We start from the raw sequence: 20,185 nt of genomic DNA on the forward strand, positions 1-20,185 counted from the left end.
CTCACCCGATTCTACTGTAGTGGTACATTTCAGATCACCTTGACGACGAAACAAAGTTCAAAACAGAAATAGCTGCTGATACGCATGTACACATTATTCTGCAAAGGCATCTTCTTGACCTTCCTTAAGAGAGAATAAATCATTTTAACATGACTGTTCTGAAAATGCATTATGTATAAAAAAAATGAATTTGCTATAATTATTAACGCTCCATCACTCTCAAAATGTTCAAGATGGAAAAATGGACTGGGTTGAGTTAAAGTAAATCATGTCTATTCGTAAGTAATAAATTACAGGTTAAACTTCTCCTCGTCTCAGCCTTGCATCCGTGCAGGATAGTTCTCAGTTTCCAGTTCTGGGAGGAATGTTTAGTTTCACTCCAAGAACACTTTCATAGCGGGGGTTTCTGTTGAGGGATTTACTCGTTTGTCAAGACATTTCCAATAGTTAGTCTATTAGGAGAGTTTCAGATCTCCTGGGATGGACTTGGGCCTGTAGAGGCACATCTACCTTAATGTAGGGTTTGCAGTGCAGTCACTCTGGCATTGAAAGGATTTTGTGATCAGCGGTTAAGTGCGGCTTGTATAGCTTATATTGATGCTGGTGCAGGGCTTGGAAATAAAGGTACAGCTCTTGCTCTGGCTTGAACCCAGCTTCGGGTAGGGAAGCCAGGGGTCGTATTCACAAAGAATCTTAGGGCTAAAAGTAGGTCATAAGTGGCGAATTTAGGAGTAACTCCTAAAAATAATGGGCGTGTCAGTCTTAAATTTAGGACTCCTAACTTTTTTCACTAAGAGCAATTCACAAAGTATTTTAGGCCTAAAAGTAGCACCTGAGTCTAGGAGAGTGATGGTTAAAACACACTGGGGCAATGTAACAAATGTACCTTTAATCATCCTTAATTATTTAATATATAAATATAAATAAATTACTTAACCCATCATTATTTGTCTCATGTATTAATAGTAATACAACACTTTAATCATCATTATTTATTTGAAATAAAAATAAATGGTTTAGTAAAGTAAAAAATAATAGGCCTATAACTACTCTTACTTATGATTACTATCTAATCATTTATTGTAAGATAATTTATTGCATTGAGTTTATAATCTGCTCAGTAAGGAGTCGGGAGTCGGACCAGTTGGGCTTTCGCTTGCGTTTCACGTTGTCTTCTCCTTCATTCATCATGATAGGAGGACTTGAACGGCGGTATGGGCTGATATTTAAAGTGTTTAGTGGCGTAGCCACGGGTGTGCATGGGTGTGCCTGGGACACCCAAGCGTGGTCCTGGCAAACCTAAATATTTTCAGAATTGATTCATTACAAGGATTTCTTTCAATTTAAAGCAAAATGTGACAGAGAGCGCGGTGAGCGGTGTGCGGCACGCGTTGCATTAGGACTGCGTAGTGACCGGTCTAGGTCCACGCATTCGCTACCACAGAAGCGGGGCTGTGAAGGAAACCCCCTATTGGATTTTGCAATTATATCCATACATTTCATTCCCCCATGTACAGCATGGAGTGATTTAGTGGAGAGCCAGGGCTGCTTTCAGGCTGGTCGTATCGATCGCTCCGGACCCTGGCTTCCACTGGACACTTGCAGCAGTTATTCTAACAGCGTTCCGGTAAATCACGTGAACTTGAGGCCACCCAAACTCTCACAGGCGCACCTTAATTACAATCTCTGGCTACGCCCAAACTTTAAGTGCTGGAAATATGCTCATTGGATAATAGTTTACAGGGTGCTTTTAATTACTTCCTTGATATAATGCAATTTACGTATTTTTATTGTTTGCTTTGGCTCTCTTTTTAACGTGCATACAACGTCATTATCGTGGTCTGCACAAACTTGTCATCGTGCGTGTATTCTGCTAACTGCACTGTCCATAACTGTTTGATAGGACTTCATATTTCCTTATTTTTCATTGATTTAGTGGGCTCGTTTGTGGGAAGTTGCGAATGAGTTTCACAGAGACTGCCGGCACTCAACAGCCAATCACCGTACTGACCGCTTCAAAACTCGTGCACGAGAATCGACATAAGGGGGCGTTAGGGGGCGTTACTCTTAGTTCACTCTTAGTGATTTATCCTTAGTATGAGTAGGTCTCTGCGTCTTTGTGAATAACTTTTAAGAAAAAACTCCTACGTAAAATGTTTTAGCGTGAGTTAGGAGCACTCCTAGCGGTAAGATAAAAAGCTTTGTGAATACGGCCCCAGGACTGTACAAGGGCATTTTCTAGAATGGAGTTCAGCTAGCCCTTACTCCCTCACAAGCCATCGGCATGGGACAGTGGACCCATGCGTTTGCACCTCAGAAGGAGGCCTTTCCACTTCACAGTGTCTGTCTGGGAAAGGAACTGAAGAGCTAAAGTGAGCTGTATTTGCATTACACTGTGTGATACTGACTGCTGAAGTTGTCTTAATCCCAGATGGCTTCAGTGGAGCAACTCATTGGCAGGCATTATGGGACTGTAGTTGCAGTTAGAAGCATAGTAACCACACATCAAGGTGGATGTGTGGTTTCCTTTGGAGAACCTGAGCGTAGCCCTGGTGTGGAAAAAAGAGCATGAATGCTTTCTTTGGCCTGATTTCAGTGCATGCATTCTTGGGCTATTCGATACATTTGTGAAAGGCTAAAGTGTAATTTGGCTGGAAGGAAGGGATTCAGTATAACTCTGTGAAGAGTGACATACATTAACACTGCCATGGACTTGTTGTTTTTATAAATATGATAATATTTATTTGTGATCAAATCAACCTAAAATCATAGACGCAATTGTCTAATAAAAATAATATTTAGAGGTGATATTCACTTATTATGATTTATCATATTAAATATACTAAATCTATTGTTTAATCAAATTTGTATTGCACACAGGAAGAGCTCAGTACTTCAAGCAGCATGAAAAGGTTTGGGGACATTTGCTTCCAATCAACGGATATAAACAAAGAACTTTATTACACAATTCATATTTTTAGACTGATTGAAAGATTTGTCATGGGGATTACTTAAGATTGAAAGATACAATCCCAATTTTGTTTTATTAACAGATGAAGGGTTTTGAATTTGTTATGCAAAGTTGTACTGTCATATTTTAAATAATTGTGCAGCTCTTCTTCCACCGACACAAAGAAAATACATGATATAAAATATATACTTGATATAAAAGTGCAATCAACAATATAAATATTTTTCCAGCCTTTACCTGAAACTAAATGTTGAATAGAGCCTTTGTTGGGGCTCTCTTCAGTAGCATGCTGCTATTAACTGGCTACTCTGTGGCCTTAAGCCCCACAGCTCACCAGTGTAACACTTGAAGGAGAGCTTGTGCTTGCGGCCAGATAACAACCCCTAACTGGATCTCTATTGTGTCGCGTGTTTGGTTGTCCCGGAGAGCTGGCCTTGCAGGCCGAGCCCAGACACCAAGATCCTATTGTGGAGGCTTTACAGACTTGTTAACACCCTGACAAGGGTCAAACACATGCTCGGACACACGCAGGCACGCACGCACGCACGCACGCACGCACACACGCACGCACGCATACATACACATGCTCGCACGCACACACATGTGCGCACACATACAAACATACATTCAGGAAAACTCACTGTCACTGACAATCACACACACACACACACACACACACAAACACACACACACACACACACACACACACACACACATACACACACATGTATGCAGGCACACTCACTACGGCTATCAATCACACACACAATAACTTGTGCACTCATACATGCTCAAACATACTCACACACGGAGGCATGGCGTTACAAACAACCTCACGCCTCAGTGCTTCTGCGTGATTACCAAACAGCCACTGTGCTGCAGATGTCGCCTACTGTGCTGCAGACGTCTGTCTACAGCATGCCTCCCCACATCCTACAGCACTTAAAGCCTTCCAACTCCGACCTAGGAACAGCTTACACTACTCCAGTATTCCATTTTTAAAAGGACAGGGTCATAAAACCAAATTAGTTTGATGCATCCGACAGCGTGGCCTCATAGAAACGTATAATGATTCTTCCTACAAATGCCACGACTCAGTAATATTTCACGTCTCGCCACGTAAACGGAACACACGCACTTGATGGGAACGGAGAAGTGTAATGAGGGGAGACTGCTCTCTTTGGGATTAGATTCTCTCAAAGTATATGTTGTCCACCCCAAGTCGCTCCTCTGACTGTGTAATTACTCCCTCTTCCCCTGACACTGTTGATGTTGTTGTTTTAGTTCCTACTTCCCCGTCACTGAACGCTGATGTACCTCACGTCCCGCCACCCAGCCTCCATGTCACGGCGTGCCCCTAGCAGGCTGCTAGACGGCTGCTTTTGCCTCCCACCGCCACCCTGGCTCGGCCGTAGCCGTGCCGTGTAATACGATTGAGTGGACCACCTTCCCTTGACCCTTGTTCCGCCAGGCAAAGCGTCTCTACAGGGGGGGTTTCGTTCGGATGAGCAGCATGTATTTACGCTAATTCCCGGTTCGTCTGTGAATCTGCCAGCCTGTCGCCGGTGACCCCCCGGTCATCGGACAAACCTCCGCTTATTTTTTTTAACAGACGGAGCGCCGTCTCCGGCGTGACTCTGCGTTCCTTTGGCAGCGAGCCAGCCCTGCGGCGACAGCTGTGGTAGCGGGACGCCTGATGCGATGGATCCGAGCAGGGCTATCAGAGAGCAGGTCTGCCCGTTATGCTAACGGTGGCGAGACAAGGTGTTGTTTGTTTATGTTTACCAACACCTCCCAAACTGGACGGGCCGGGACGGGCTGCTCCGGCCAGGCAGGCGTTAGGGGTGCCCTGTTCATTGGCAGGGATGGAATGTACACACACGCAAGCACACACACACACACACACACACACACACACACACACACACACAGACACATAGGCTTACTAATTCATTAACATCTGCATATCACAAAGTTATCGCTCAATATCACAGCGTTATCGATAATGCTGTGGTGGTGGTACCTTATCCTGCCTGCAGAAACACAGCCCCCAGCCAGAGGCTCACGGTTAAAAGTCTTTCTTGGAAGGCGCGCAATTACAGATTATCGGGGAGAGCTCTGCTGCCTCCAGGTCTTTACCCACTCATTCTCTTGATCTGTTGCACTCCGTCTGGCTCGGTGTGTGTTCCTGCTGGAGCAAATCGTACACAGTGTATGGATGACACCTCTTCTAACAAACACACCATCAAACTCTCCATCTGGCTATCTGGCTTCTATCTGTATCTGTTTATGTATGTATATACATATAGCTGTCTATCTATCTGTATCCAACTATCTGTATATATTTATATATGCCATGTACATACATATATCTGTCTATCTCAGTATCCATCTATCTGTATCTACTAATGTATGTACATACATATATCTGTCTGTCTATCTATAAGGACTGTCTGACTATGTACAGATAGACATTTTAGCTAGTCCCTCATCAGGCATCAAATTGCATTCTCTATTGTATATCGTACATCTTTTACAGATGCTAATATTTACTCTGGATTTCCACGTCCCCCTCCCCCCTCCAGGATAAAACCATTAGCGCTAATTTGAGCATTAGTCGTTCGTCAGAAGAACAACAGGGCACAGGGACGTGTTATTTACCTTTGGAGAGGGTGTCGTTATTGACTCAAGGTGCTTTCGAGGTTATTCCGGGGGGGACGATGATTCATCATCTTGTTGACACAAAGTTAACTTTGTAACTTTGGATCGGCGGCCGCAGCCCACCGTCACCAGCTGCCCCCGTGACACCAGGTTCAGGCATAATGAAGGTGCGATGAGGCGTCTGTGTGGCATCATTACCGCTAGTGGCCATCACCGGCGGCCCTCAGAAGTCGGCTAAAGCGGGGCGGGGGGGGCGGGCGGGTGCGGGGGGGGAGGGGTGTGGGGGGTAGATCACGCAGAGTGAAGTAAAACAACAAAGAAAAAGAAAAACCGAACATGAGGGAGGGAGGATATTTGTTGAAATGCGTTTGATATAGCAAACGTCACACACATACACATGACGTAACAAGCAAATCAACACCAATTCCGGAAATATCAAACAGGAAAAAACGAAACAGGCTCCGTATTAGCTGCCCCTCCCCCGGTGAGCAGCATGTCATCTCGTACAGCTAACGGTAAAGGCAGAGGCAGGACAGCATGCCGTCTCAGTTGTTGTTGGAATGACTCATTACGTGTTTTAGGAGAATTGCTTGTAATCCTCGACAGCCTTTTATTTGGTCCATTCATGAGCCTGTGTAATGAGTAGATAAAGATGACTAATTGCCAAAATCACATGGTGTGTGTGTGTGTGTGTGTGTGTGTGTGTGTGTGTGTGTGTGTGTGTGTGTGTGTGTGTGTGTGTGTGTGTGTGTGTGTGTGCCTGCATGAGCCCATTGCGTCTAGATACCCCACAGTGATCGCCAGGCTTAACACTATCTTGTCTTAATCAATCCTTAAAATAACTGAACCTGCTCTATTTAACTCAAAATCTGGGAATGATCTTTCCCCAATGGACACCAGTGAAATGGGCAGCCCGTTTCCCTAACATAGGCATTTTGTTTGTTGGATGAATAGCCTCTGAATAATCATAGCCACTCAGGGCCGGCGCTAGCCATTTGGGTGCCCTAAGCACAAATGCATTGTGGTGCCCCCCCGAAAATCATCAATCAAACATCAATTCAGTAATTGTCAGTACGTTTCTCTTTATTTCCAAAATAACTTCTCAACAGTTTTGCAAAATGTAATGTGCAAATAAAGAGAAATTAAAATCTTGATAAAAGACTACACTAATTTTGCATTAACAATAGCAGCAAACATTAACATAAGTCCTGAACTAGTAGTTGATGGTTGTTGGTGGGTTGCTGGGTGCTGTTGCAGAGTCTGCAGAGATTGGTGGTTGATGATGTGTGCTTGAACTGCTGGTGGATGGTTGATCATCTAAATCTTCCTCCTGGTCTTGAGGAACTCCTTGCACATATCTAAGCATTGACCCTGCATTCAGAAATACAAGAAAAAATACTCAGGGATTGTACACTGAAATACAGTTTTGCACCTTGATTCAAAAACAATATTACATATTAATTACAGGTTTATGTAAGCCAATGTGTAAATCACTGATGCATGACAACATTTAAAACTATTATGATTGATGGCTCACAATATTTAAAAAAATCGACATTACCTGGCATGAGCATAGACATTCATACAAGGACAAATAAATTACAGAATTAGCCATTTTTATTTAAAACATTGTCTTACCTGCCACCGACGTGCGTGCATCATCTCGCTGTCTCTTCTTTTTTCTCTTATCTGCCCCCGACTCTTGATGCCTTTTCGAGGCCATGTCCAAACACAGGTGTCTGCCAAACTTGAGAATGATCTAATCGAACATACCACTGGGATGTGGGGGAGGGGGGCACCAAGGGGAGAGAGAGAGGGCCGCACAGGAGACACATCTTTTTCTCGAGCAAATGTTACTTTTGTATTGCTATTAACATGTTTTACACATGTTCATTTTAAATATATCACGTTATTATGATTATTATTATGATGATTTTTTACAAGACAGATTTTTTTGGTGCCCCCCCAGACACTTGGTGCCCTACGCGCAGTGCGTGTTCTGCGTGTGCGGAGCGCCGGTGCTGTAGCCACTCATCGGTGCGCACACACTCACACCCCACACACCACACACACAAGCTGGGACTCTTGTGACCCTTCTAGCAGTGGACCCACAAAGCAACAGGGGGGACCTTATCCTGGCTAGCCTCTGGCCTTTAGCCTCTACTGACTATCTTCCAGGCTCGTCCAGCTGCTCAACAGTTCATTGGGTGAATCTGTAAGATGACTACTGCATTTAGTTTGAATTAAGGCTACAGTTAGAGGCATTGTGTGTGTGTGTGTGTGTGTGTGTGTCTGTGTGTGTGTGTGTGTGTGTGTGTGTGTGTGTGTGTGTGTGTGTGTGTGTGTGTGTGTGTGTGTGTGTGTGTGCGCACGCATGTTAATGTGCGTGTGTATTTATGGCTGGGCTTGGTATTTCTGTTTGTGTGTGTGTCTGGTGATAGGTAGTAATGTCAAGGAGATTGAGTGAGAGGGAAGTCCTGATTGTTTTAGTACAATCAGGAAAACCATGTTACGCATTCACCTAAGAGAGAGAGGGAGGGGGGAGAGAGAGAGAACTTGGTTATTCAATGTCAAAGTATAACAAACAGAGGCTCATTCTGAACAGTGAATACCATAGGACATAGCAGCAACAACTACGCACTAGGCATACAAAAATATGCCATAATATAGTTAGTAATATAATAAGTAATAATAGAACAAAAAGACTTAATGGCTACAGTGCTAAAAGGCTGGAGTTATTTTGTTGTCTTGGAAACTGCAAAAGGCAGGTGTGCCTCAAATTCATAGCGTTGCATCATTAGTATAATGCAATCTGTTGCACTATGTAAGCTCGTACATGTTTTAACCTTGAGAGCGCTGGCAGCTCGCGTCCCCTAGCATTGTGTCTGGTAAACACGGGGAATGAGGACATTATAATGTAGCATATTATATCTCAATCTGCATATTTCGTGAGACTTTTTTTCCCCCAGTATTTTTTGTCGAGGTTTGCAACATGTTGATGTTTTCCTCTCTCTCACGGAGACACTTTGTATAAACTTGACTTGGCATAATCTCTTCCCTGAGGACTCTTCTCACCACCTGAGCCTAACCTGATTTCTCTGTCATTGCCATTCATCGGATCTGCTCGACTTTCAGAAACAGAAAAACTGCTTTCCGAGACTATTCAGAGGGTATTTTCATTGCAAGAAAGCTGTAATTGTTTGGCATTGAATAAGTAATATGTGTGTCTCTAGATATGTACCGGTGAAGTTATATTGATGCAGCCAAACATTACTATATAACATTACTACATTACTATATTGTTTCTATTTTCAGAGATTTGATGAATTTGCGGCAAAACAATTTCTTGTTGAGACATGGAATCTTACTACTCCAGCCAAATAGCTCCCTGTTGAACTGGCTCTTTATTTCCCCAAGGTCGTGATTTGTTCCTCCTCCTTTTAAATGCATTTCTGTCAGTCAAGAGATGCCATACAGCTCTCTGCAGAATACATAGGCCTTTCAAAGTCCTTCATGAAATGATTAATATATTCAGAAGACTCATTCAAGTTCATGAGCCAATATTCCACACACAACTGTGAACAGTATTTCCCCTTTTTATATTTTTCCTTGTCCACTTTTAGTCAACATCAAAATTGTAAACAGGGCCAGGCTAACACAAAATATCACATTCTGTTCTGATTGAAAAAGTTTAATCTTTTTAACTTGTTTTTTCAGTGTGTCAATACTAAATCTTAATAAAATCCTGCACCATCTCCCATCTCATCCCCAGGTTTTTAAATCACCCAGATAAGCATAAAACATGTGATTTATGGCATGACTCTTAACTATTCAACCTAAAGTGCTCCATCCCACCATTCCGTGGTTTTATTATGCAGCAGGTCTCTGCTTGTCCTTTCGACGAGGGGCTGAAAGTTAGTGATACTTATGGGAACAAGGTGTTAAGAGCAGAGTGTAAACCTTCCTGTCCTCAACTCCATCTGCGTATAAAAGAGAACTCTGAGTTCCTTCAATACATACACACATACACATGCATTCACATACACACACACACATGCACACACACACACGCCATGCATTTACACGAGCGCATGCACATGCGCACGCACACTCACTTCAATTTGCATGAAGTGCTCTGAGGTGCTGTGTTATTTACACAGCGCTCCCTGCAGTTAAAAGCTGCATGCCTGTATTCACTTTGTCTCTCACTCCTGATGTATTTATTTCCTGTCAGAGCCACGCTGCTGTTTATTACAGCAATCCACCTTTTCTCTCCCCTTCTCTTTTCATCATCCCCTCCTTCCTACGCCTGCCTCTGCGAGCACAACTGACAAATGACTGTATATATACACACACGCAGACACACACAGACACACACACACACACACACACACACACACACACACACACACACATACCCCTCGCCTTGGAAGCACGCGCACACATTTGCACATAGGGCATTCAGCTGCAGTGTGAGGGGCTGTGAGGGGGGGGTTGAAGGGGATTGGTTAGTTGTTCAGTTTAAAGCATGCTCCTGCCTCTCCTCCTCTACCTTTGAAGGGTGTTATCATCGAGACACCACCAGTGGTGGGGGGCTGTCGCTGTGTGAATGTGTGTATGAATGGGTGAGTGTTAGGCAACGTTGTAAAGTGCTTTGAGTGGGTTAGGAAAGCGTTAGATAAATGCAGTCCATTTACCATTTACCACAGTGGTCGAGCGGTGACAGCATGGGGTTTGGGCTAGTGGTGACACCATGGTGGTGGGGCTAATAGAGACACCATGGTGGTGGTGCTAATAGTGACACCATGGTGGTGGTGCTAATAGTGACACCATGGTGGTGGTGCTAATGGTGACACCATGGTGGTGGTGCTAATAGTGACACCATGGTGGTGGTGCTAATAGTGACACCATGGTGGTGGTGCTAATAGTGACACCATGGTGGTGGTGCTAATGGTGACACCATGGTGGTGGTGCTAATAGTGACACCATGGTGGTGGTGCTAATGGTGACACCATGGTGGTGGTGCTAATAGAGACACCATGGTGGTGGTGCTAATAGAGACACCATGGTGGTGGGGCTAATAGAGACACCATGGTGGTGGGGCTAATAGAGACACCATGGTGGTGGGGCTAGTGGTGACATCATGGTGTCGTTCTTTATTGATATTTCTTTATGAGTGAGTGTTATGGAATAGAAAAAGTATATGCAGTGAGGTGTGTGTGTGTGTGTGTGTGTGTGTGTGTGTGTGTGTGTGTGTGTGTGTGTGTGTGTGTGTGTGTTGAGTGTGTGGTCATTTGATCATGTGAAAGATTGTGTTTGTGGGTATGTGTGTGGCAGGGGTTGTGCGCTTGTGTGCTTTGGCATGTGGGGGGGAGTTGGTGAATAATTGAAAACACTGATTGGTGTAATTCCCAAATGGCAAGAGGTTGCAATTTTAATCAGTTTTAAAGGTATACCAGATGGCCACTTAAGCACAATGTTACATTGTTTTACATCTGTAGCCTACAAATTAGGGGTTTTATAGCATGGGTCTTTGCTTTGTTTCTATGTATCACAATGAACAACTGTATGTTTTTATCATTTTAATGAACTCTCAAACTTTCAGCCCTTGAAACAACCTGCTCCTTAATAACTATTTTACTAATAATACTTAGTACATTTGTCAGAGTAAAGAGAAACAACAATATATCGCTGTCGGTGCCAAGCACTTACAATTGCGAGGTCAACCCATTCAACAAATACAACAAAGATGGCTAGGAAAAGATGCTACACGATGCTAAGTGCTATTTTTAAGTGCCAGAACCTACATCATACAATAAATAAGTGTGTTTACTAATACTATATTCTATTTCCAGCTTTCTGTTTAGATTTTCTCTATATTTCTTTGGGTAAACTGAAAATGTACAACCGATCGAAAAAGTGTTCCATACAAAGTTATTTTGATAAAAGCCTGAATGAAGATTAAATATCATTAAGTGTGCTGTATTTCATTGGTAAAAGAGGGCAGAGCAGACAACGCCCTAGCAATCTGCCCTTGCATGATTTCTGTGCAATGGATGTCCTAACATGAGCACAGACTTCAGAGAAACTCAGATTTAAGGAGAAAGGGGTGCATGTGCAGCAAAATGGCCTTCAATCACATTAGTACGCTGTCTTCTAATTCAACACTGGGAATCTGCATGAATATTAATTCCTTTTGATGTGGAGCTGAAGTGTCTTGAGTAAGTGCTTTGGTCCTAAGTGTGTGGCCCTCTTTAGAATGTACATTAACATGAGCATCAGAAAAAACATCCATGTATCTCTTATTCCTTAAATCACCTATCTCATAAACATCACACATCAAACAGACACACACACACACACACACACACAAACACACAAACATATGCAAACAGACAAAAACAAAGTCAAAGCAAGCGTACACATGTATACACACTGCGTTTTGTCTGGCCTGCTCCCTTTCATTTCGCCTCATGTTTGGTCTCCGGGAGACACAGAGCGGCCCCCCTTCCTCTTTTGTTTTTCTCGCCTTGCACTTTGCAGGCTGGAGATGGGGAATAGATCAAAAGCAGGATGGATGAGCTGTTTTGCAAGATCCCCCAGCCTTAACGGATTTCAAGCTTGGCTTAGGCCCGTTTGTGGGGGTTTTGAGGGAACACGGGCGTGTGTGATTGTGTGTGAGGGAGAGAGAGAGGGAGGGAGGGAGGGAGGGACGGGGAGAGAAAGAGAGAGAGAAAGAGAGAGAGAGAGTGTGTATGTATGTGTGTTTGCTTTTACATGCAAATCCATGTGTGTGCGTGTGTGCATCCAAGCGTCTCTGTGCTTTAGAAATGCTTGTAAAGTCTGCATGGCATGGTCTTTTTCCCTTCAGCTCATGCGTTCTTGTATTCCACACTGTCCCCGCGACAATGATTTAGTCACCGAGGACAGTGTTTGGAGCGGCATCATGACCTCTCTATCTACTGTCCTCCATTCAAAAGACTCTCTTTTGGAAAACCCTCAGAAGAATTCCATGGTTTCCATGTTGGCCCCTCGCCCACTCAGTCTTCCATCCTCCTACCTGTCCCTCTTGTCGGCTCATTTACTGGATTCACATTGAATGACACCACGATGACCCCGTCCTCTGAACTTTTCAAAGCTCTGTCTGGGGGGGGGGGCGGGGCGGCGGGGGGGAGGGTGAGGGGGGGGAAGAGAATGAGAAGCAGAGGGGGTTGCATAGGGCGAGAGGACCATGAAGAGCAGGGCGATAGCGAGCGAGTGGGAGTGAGGCAGAGTGAGAGGGACAGAGAGGGAATGAGGGAAGAAATGGGAAATAAAATGTATGGCGGTTTGTGCTGGAGCGCTCCTCTGAAAGGCCCCGTCCCCAGACAGTGACAGTGTGACCTCTCCTCCGCCGAGGATTGAGACATGTACACAATCAGTGGTGCTGCAGAGGCTGTCCACAGGCCCACAGGGTCCCCGGCTGACAGCGTGGACATTGTTTGCTCTGGCTTCTCCCTAGTGGGGAGCTGCGCTCCTTTAAAGTAATGCTCAACCAACCACAAGGCACGACCATCATCATCCACCCCGCACTTGTGTTTCATTACCAAGGACTAAAAGGGCCGTGGCTCGATTCCAAATAGCGCCAAATAACGACTGTTGGAATATATTTGGAGAGTAGCTTTGGAGTAAATTGGAGATTGAATGTGTGTGTGTGTGTGTGTGCGTGTGTGTGTGTGTGTATTCATGTGTGTGTGTGTGTGTGTGTGTGTGTGTGTGTGTGTGTGTGTGTGTGTGTGTGTGTGAGAGTGTGTGTGTCCGTGCATGCCTGTGTGCATGCATGAATGTGTGTGTGTGTGTGTGTGTGTGTGTGTGTGTGCATGTGTGTGTGCGTGTGTGTGTCCATTAGGGGTGTGGATCTCTCATGTAAAAGATGATACGATTCGTATTTAGATACATGGTCACGATACGATTCAAGAAAAGATACATGTTGATAAAAATCAATTCAGTACAATTAAATTTGATTCAATGCAATTCGATGCAGTTCAATAATTGATAGCATTCTGAAAAAGTTCTTATCATTGTGCACATGCACATTATCATTGTACACATTTTACATGATCAATTATCATGGTAAGTAATGGTTGTCAAGAAGGCAAACAATTAAAAAAAAGTAGCTTTATAGATGCATGTGTCGTTGTGAGATGCTTCATTAGATGCGTCGACAAAGTCTTCGCTCCTGGACATAATGTACACTTTACATGTACGTTCTTGCCTTTGACCTCAATGAATTAGTGCTTATGTCTCCACCTTGAAAATGACAACTTTTCATCGGATTGCTCCGGACTCGCCATTTCTACTGCTTCATCGAATCTGTTTGGTGTTTGTGTGTGCGTGTGGCACGCGTATCCTGGCTTGTGTGTAAAAACACTGGCTCAGATTGGCTACCTTTGCCAATCATAATCGCTTATCTCGTTGTTAACCCACCCGGTCTCCTCACTAGCAGTTTATGTATGGAGCCAGGGGTGCGTTCGGATTAAGCAGTTTATTCAATCAATTCATAGTAACGCACCGCATTTAACGTTCAGTAACGATAACGGCGCTGTAACGACGGAAACAGTAATTAGTTTGATTACCCCGTTAATGAAAAAATAACAGCGTTACCTAACACCGTTCTTTTAAACTGCGTTATTCCAAACACTGCTCAGTTGTGGCTGACTCATAAACTGGCTGATGTCCTTGTTCTCGTGAAGCATGGGCATGTTTGTGCCACTGCTGCTCGGTGCAGCGCCATCATCAATGCTAGCTTCAGCTTCATGGTGTCTGGAAATGTGTGTTTGCAGGTTTGTGGTACCATCACTATACTTGATGGCTGCCCGACACAATTTGCATATTGCAATACTTTTATCAAGTTTGCCTTCTTTTTTGAAAAAGCCAAACAACTTCCAAACTTTTGATTTTAGTTTGACCAGCACTCTGAAAATAGGTTCGGAGTTGTCAGACACATTTTCTGTGGCATCTGATCTCAGGTCAGGTGGGCACGTCTTAAATAGTCGAGCGTCATTGAAATGGATAGGGCGTGATAGGCTATGCCATCTTTGACCAATGAGAGGCTGTCATTGTTCTCAAATCAACGAGACTATCAAGTCAGAAACATTTGCGATACGAACCGATTCCTTACTTTTAAATCCGAACAATGACCGGTTCATGTCACGTTTATATTGATACAAGGCTTCACGAATCGATGTAGTCTTACAGGTCTTATCTTACAGGTTAAAAACGAATACCGATACGTATCGGATAATCTTTACACCCCTAGGGCCCTATCTTGCGCCCGGCGCAATTGACTTTCTACACTGACGCATGTGTCGTTGCTAGTTTGCAACCGGCGCAAAGCTGATTTTCCCCCGCAGCAACCAGGCGCCACTACACTTGCGCCTGGAGAGGCGTGTCAGCGAAAAGCAGGGGCGTGTTCCGACGCAAATGATACTTGGTGCTATTTTCCGGATCCAAGCATTGCACCAGTACAATTGCACAACTGACCGGGAAATACCTAGTCTAGAGTCAGTGGCGCATTGTTCAGATGCTATTTTAAGGGCGCAAAGCCTAATGTCGCGTTTGAACAACGCGCATACACTTTGCTTCTCTCATCTACATGGACACAGCAGTTCCAATTTCTGCAAAACAAAATCAAATTTTAGGGTAAATGGTTGGTTAAATGTTTTGGGAAAGAACAGCTGATACAGCGGTAAGTTGTACTTTTAAATCAATGCATCTGCAAACACCGTACATCAAACACATATGTTCTTGACACAGACATCGTGTACAAGCCCATTACTTTTAGGATTGATGTGTATTTGATCGTGAGAAAACATAGTTTTACCGCGAGTGTTTAAAAGAATGAATGAATGCGGCTGATGCTTGGTGCGCGTGTGTGTGCGTCCCCGTTTAAACACACGCAAACTAAACACGTAACGCATAATGCAGTCCATGGCGATGTATATTAATGGGGGGGACACATGCATATTATGAACACAAGTCGATAACGATAACGTATACAATACTGGTAACAAACAATGTTTGTTAATGTATTGCCGCATATCATTAAATAGACCCACAGTTGCTGCCATCGAGGACTGCGTCCGCATATCATAGCCTATATGTTTTAAGTTGTCATTTAAGTTTTAAGTTTAAATTTACATGACGAATCAGTGTTTCTGAAGCTGGAGAAGAAAACGCTATTCCATGTGCGAATTATGCCTATTATTTGGCCATAAACTGAGCCATTTGAAGTTTGAAATTCATCTGTCCCAGCAGAGAATGCAAACGCGCTGTCAAACTATCAACTCGCCAAGTCAAATGCGCTGGGTCTTAAAGGGGATGACAGGTGGAACTCTCATTGGTTTATTGCACGTTACGCCCAAAACACACCTACAGGTTTCAGCCCAACCCATTTTAGATTTGCGCCGGGCACAAAGCTCATTTATCCCGCCGTCATAATAGCAACAGTGTCATAGAACCGCCCACAAAGTACTTTGACTTTGCGCCTTGACGTCTGCGTTTTAGACCGTCTAACTAGGGCCCCTAGTGTCCATGCATGCCCCTGTGTGTGCATGCATGCATGAATGTGTGTGTGTGTGTGTGTGTGTGTGTGTGTGTGTGCGTGTGTGTGTGTGTGTGTGACAGCACAACAAGCCAATAATGAAATAGAAGGTTGCGAAAGCTTAAAAGCCGAGTTGCCCTGTTTCCCCCCCTTAGTCCCTCGTAGCTCACCGTAGCCCGACGGCTTCACACGAGCAGCGAGGTTCGGCACATGATCTCAAAGTGATATTTCTGTGCTTTGGAGAACAGTGGCAGTCTGCCCCCCTCCGTCCCCACCGCAAAGACAGCCAGACTCACAGACACGCGGACACTCTGGACGACTCCTTTACACCCACGACATGGTGTTGAGGAGTCTCATTTGGGGTGCTGATGAGGAGGCCACACACCGCCACACACTGCATTTGCTCAAGGCCCCGTTGAGGTCTGTCACTATGCCACAGCCCCCGCTTTGAAGAGAGGACGCAAGCATGGCATGCACACACACACACACACACACACACACAAAAAAAAACTCATGCGCACACATATGGAGACACACACACACACACACACGTGCGCTCGCAGACATAGACAGACACAAACGTCCATACATGCGCACACATAGGGAGACGGAGACATACACAGAGATAGACCCACACACACACACATGCAAGCACACAGAGACACACACACACACACACACAAGCAAACACACAGGGACACACACACACACACGCACACACACACACACACACACACACACATACAAAGACAGACGAACATTCATACGCACATTCATACGATACAAATGCACACACAGTGCAAACAAGAACACAACCAGTCATTTAAATTAATGTTAATAGAGTTTACCAGAGGTGTATTTCAGAACAGTCACTCATAGTGAGGTGGGGAAGAGGACATTCTTTATGTGAACGATCTTCAATTGTTTACAGTTTTACACCAGAACATCTGCCTGTAATTCACCCGGATCCAAATCAGCTGGCAGGAATATCTGCTAAAACGTCATATCGTCACAAAAAAGCCTCACACACCGAGTGAGGCTGCCGAGTCGCCATGACACCTGACTGCGGTGGGCTTAATGCATGCGTGCCCGACGACATTATCTCCACATTAGTACTTATTCCCTCCCTCACACCATGATGGATGCCTGTGCCACGGCGTCCTCCCGCCAAACCCTATTGAATGCGCCACTCCTGACAGGAGAATCAGCCACTCCCGACGCTCCGGTGAGCAGCGAGCCTAATCCTCCCCTCAGACTGTAATTCCAGGTTTCAGAAGGGAACCCTGGGTAATCTCTCAGTGGGGGCGACGCTCCACTTCTTCTGTAGCCGCCGCCCCCTCACAACTCTCTCTCACACACACACACACACACACACACACACACACACACAAACACACGCATACACATGCATATACATGCATATACATACGTACACGCAGACACAGGCACACATACAAACAAATATACACACGCACACATACACACACACTTACAAACGCATAAACACACGCGTACACACAAACACACACACATACATACACGCACACACATACACACGCACAATCTCTCTATTTTATACTTGTTCGATAGCAGCCCCACACAGATACTCACACACCCACGCACACACACACACACACACACACACACACACACACACACACACACACACACACACACACACACAGAGACAAACAGGCTGGCAGCGGCTGGTACACTGTGTTCTTTCTCTCTTGCTGCCTGCTCCTGGTACCTGAGTATTGATTACCTTTCTGTTTTGCCCCCTCAGCCCAGCTCCCCATTAAATGACTGACAATAAGCATCAACAGTGTATCGCTTATTTCCTCCTGCTCTGCCGTTTTCCCATTATGGTGTCTGTTATTGGCCGATATCCCTCCCCCGCCACCTCCCTGGAACACTCCATTTCTCCAGACAATAGAGAATTCAAGACGTCGGATTCATTGCTTTCATGTCTATGCAAATGCATGCATGGCCGTTTTTAATTGTAGCAGCGAAACATAAAAATAATTATTGTGCTACTGGAAAGACCGTAAATCACCTCGTAGTGGACGTGAAAAGCATGTCACATTGCGTCCAAAACGCATGTGCACGACAGATCTGATGGGATGTGCTGCGGCACGTGACGGTAGGTGATGAATGTAATTAGCTCTCCTGCTTCATTAGCATTCTAAACCAAGCCTGTACACAACTTTTAGTCTCCCCTAGGAATAAGACCTCAGGACTGGTAACACCAGCCAGCACGACCGCCATGCCTTTAGGTTGACAGTTTTTGCAAATGCTTCAAAGGACTGCATTTAGGCGTCTCTGACTGGTGGCCATTTTCGTTTTGCTTCTGATTAGTCACTCATGAAGTGAAGAAGCTGTGTACTGCGGCCAATAAGACTCAGGGACCAACTTCATCGTGTCAGTGAGCGATAAAAAATTGTGTCACGTAATGTGTCTCTGAATTATAATCACTACGGGGACCATCAAAGTTTTATTTGGAGAAGTTGTGTGTGCCTGTGGCTGTAAAGGCGCACTAGCACGCGCATGTGACTGTGTGTGTGTGTGTGTCTCTCTTTATCTTTCGCTAACTCTGCACTTGTTGTCCTGATGTTAATGCTTACAGCAGCTTCTTCTGAGCGCTCCATCCTCTCCAGGACGGATAGTAGAGTACAGTACTCTTTATGTCCGGTCCCGGTGGAGCGGCAGAGCAGCTTGATGACAGGGCCGGGTTAGCCCCGGTCTCCCTCCCTGTCCAGCCTCCTCCTGGCAGAGGATCATTCCTTTCCTACCCCACCCCACCCTCTCCCACGCACGCACGCACACACACACACTCCTCCCCTCCCAGCTCCCCTGCAGCCCCAAGGCAGGAGCATCACACAGTGTCTCTCCTCCCCCCTCCCTTTTCTTCAGCTCAACTTGACACCCGCCGGACCACTGATGTGAATACCGATTGGCCGGTTCACAGTATCACCAAATCAATGTCATGCTGTATTTCCCATAGCAGCTGTCCACTGAATGATGCTGTGTGCACTTTCTTCTTCTTGCTCCTGTTCTGTCATCTGCAGTGTTGTGGTGGAGGTGATGGAGGTGGTGGTGGTGGTTATGTTGATAGTGATGGTGGTGGTGGTAGTGATGGTGGTGGTGGTAGTGGTGGTGGTGGTGGTAGTGATGGTGGTGGTGGTAGTAGTAGTGATGGTAGTGGTGGTGGTGGTCGTGGTAGTGGTGGTCGTGGTGGTGGTGGTAGTGGTGGTGGTGGTGGTGGTGGTAGTGGTGGTGGTGGTGGTAGTGATGGTGGTGGTGGTAGTAGTAGTGATGATGGTGGTGGTGGTCATGGTAGTGGTGGTGGTAGTGATGGTGGTGGTGGTGGTCGTGGTAGTGGTGGTCGTGATAGTGGTGGTGGTGGTGGTGGTGGTGGTAGTGATGGTGGTGGTGGTAGTAGTAGTGATGATGGTGATGGTGGTGGTGGTCGTAGTGGTGGTGGTAGTGATGGTGGTGGTGGTAGTAATGGTGGTAGTGATGGTGGTGATGGTGGTGGTAGTGATGGTGGTGGTGGTGGTGGTGGTAGTGATGGTGGTAGTGATGGTGGTGGTGGTGGTAGTGATGGTGGTGGTAGTGATGCTAGTGATGGTGGTAGTGGTGGTGGTAGTGATGGTGGTGGTGGTAGTGATGGTGGTGGTGGTGGTGGTAGTGATGGTGGTGGTAGTAGTGATGGTGGTGGTAGTGGTGGTGGTGGTAGTGATGGTGGTGGTGGTAGTAGTAGTGATGGTGGTGGTAGTGTTGGTGGTGGTGGTGGCGGTGGTGGTGGTGGTGGTAGTGGTAGTGATGGTGGTGGTGGAGGTAGTGATGGTGATGGTGGTGGTGTACGTGTTACAGGAGTAGTCTGAGCTGTAATGTATTTGTGTGAGTGTGGCTTTAGGTGCTGTCTCTCCCATTACACCAGGGGAAATGGAAAGTCAAGCTCTTTTTGA

At 45.3% G+C, this 20,185-nt stretch overlaps 1 protein-coding gene across 2 annotated transcripts in view; it reads left to right on the plus strand.

Annotated features, from left to right (window-relative positions):
* The window catches only part of grik4 (glutamate receptor, ionotropic, kainate 4), a gene marked incomplete at both ends in the record, with an annotated part of 136,235 nt that overhangs the window by 86,202 nt on the left and 29,848 nt on the right, over window positions 1-20,185 (plus strand). The gene's annotated exons all lie outside the window — the stretch shown is intronic.

This window comes from Micromesistius poutassou (genome assembly GCF_964030765.1).
Source record: "Micromesistius poutassou genome assembly, chromosome: 4".
Lineage (NCBI taxonomy): Eukaryota > Metazoa > Chordata > Actinopteri > Gadiformes > Gadidae > Micromesistius > Micromesistius poutassou.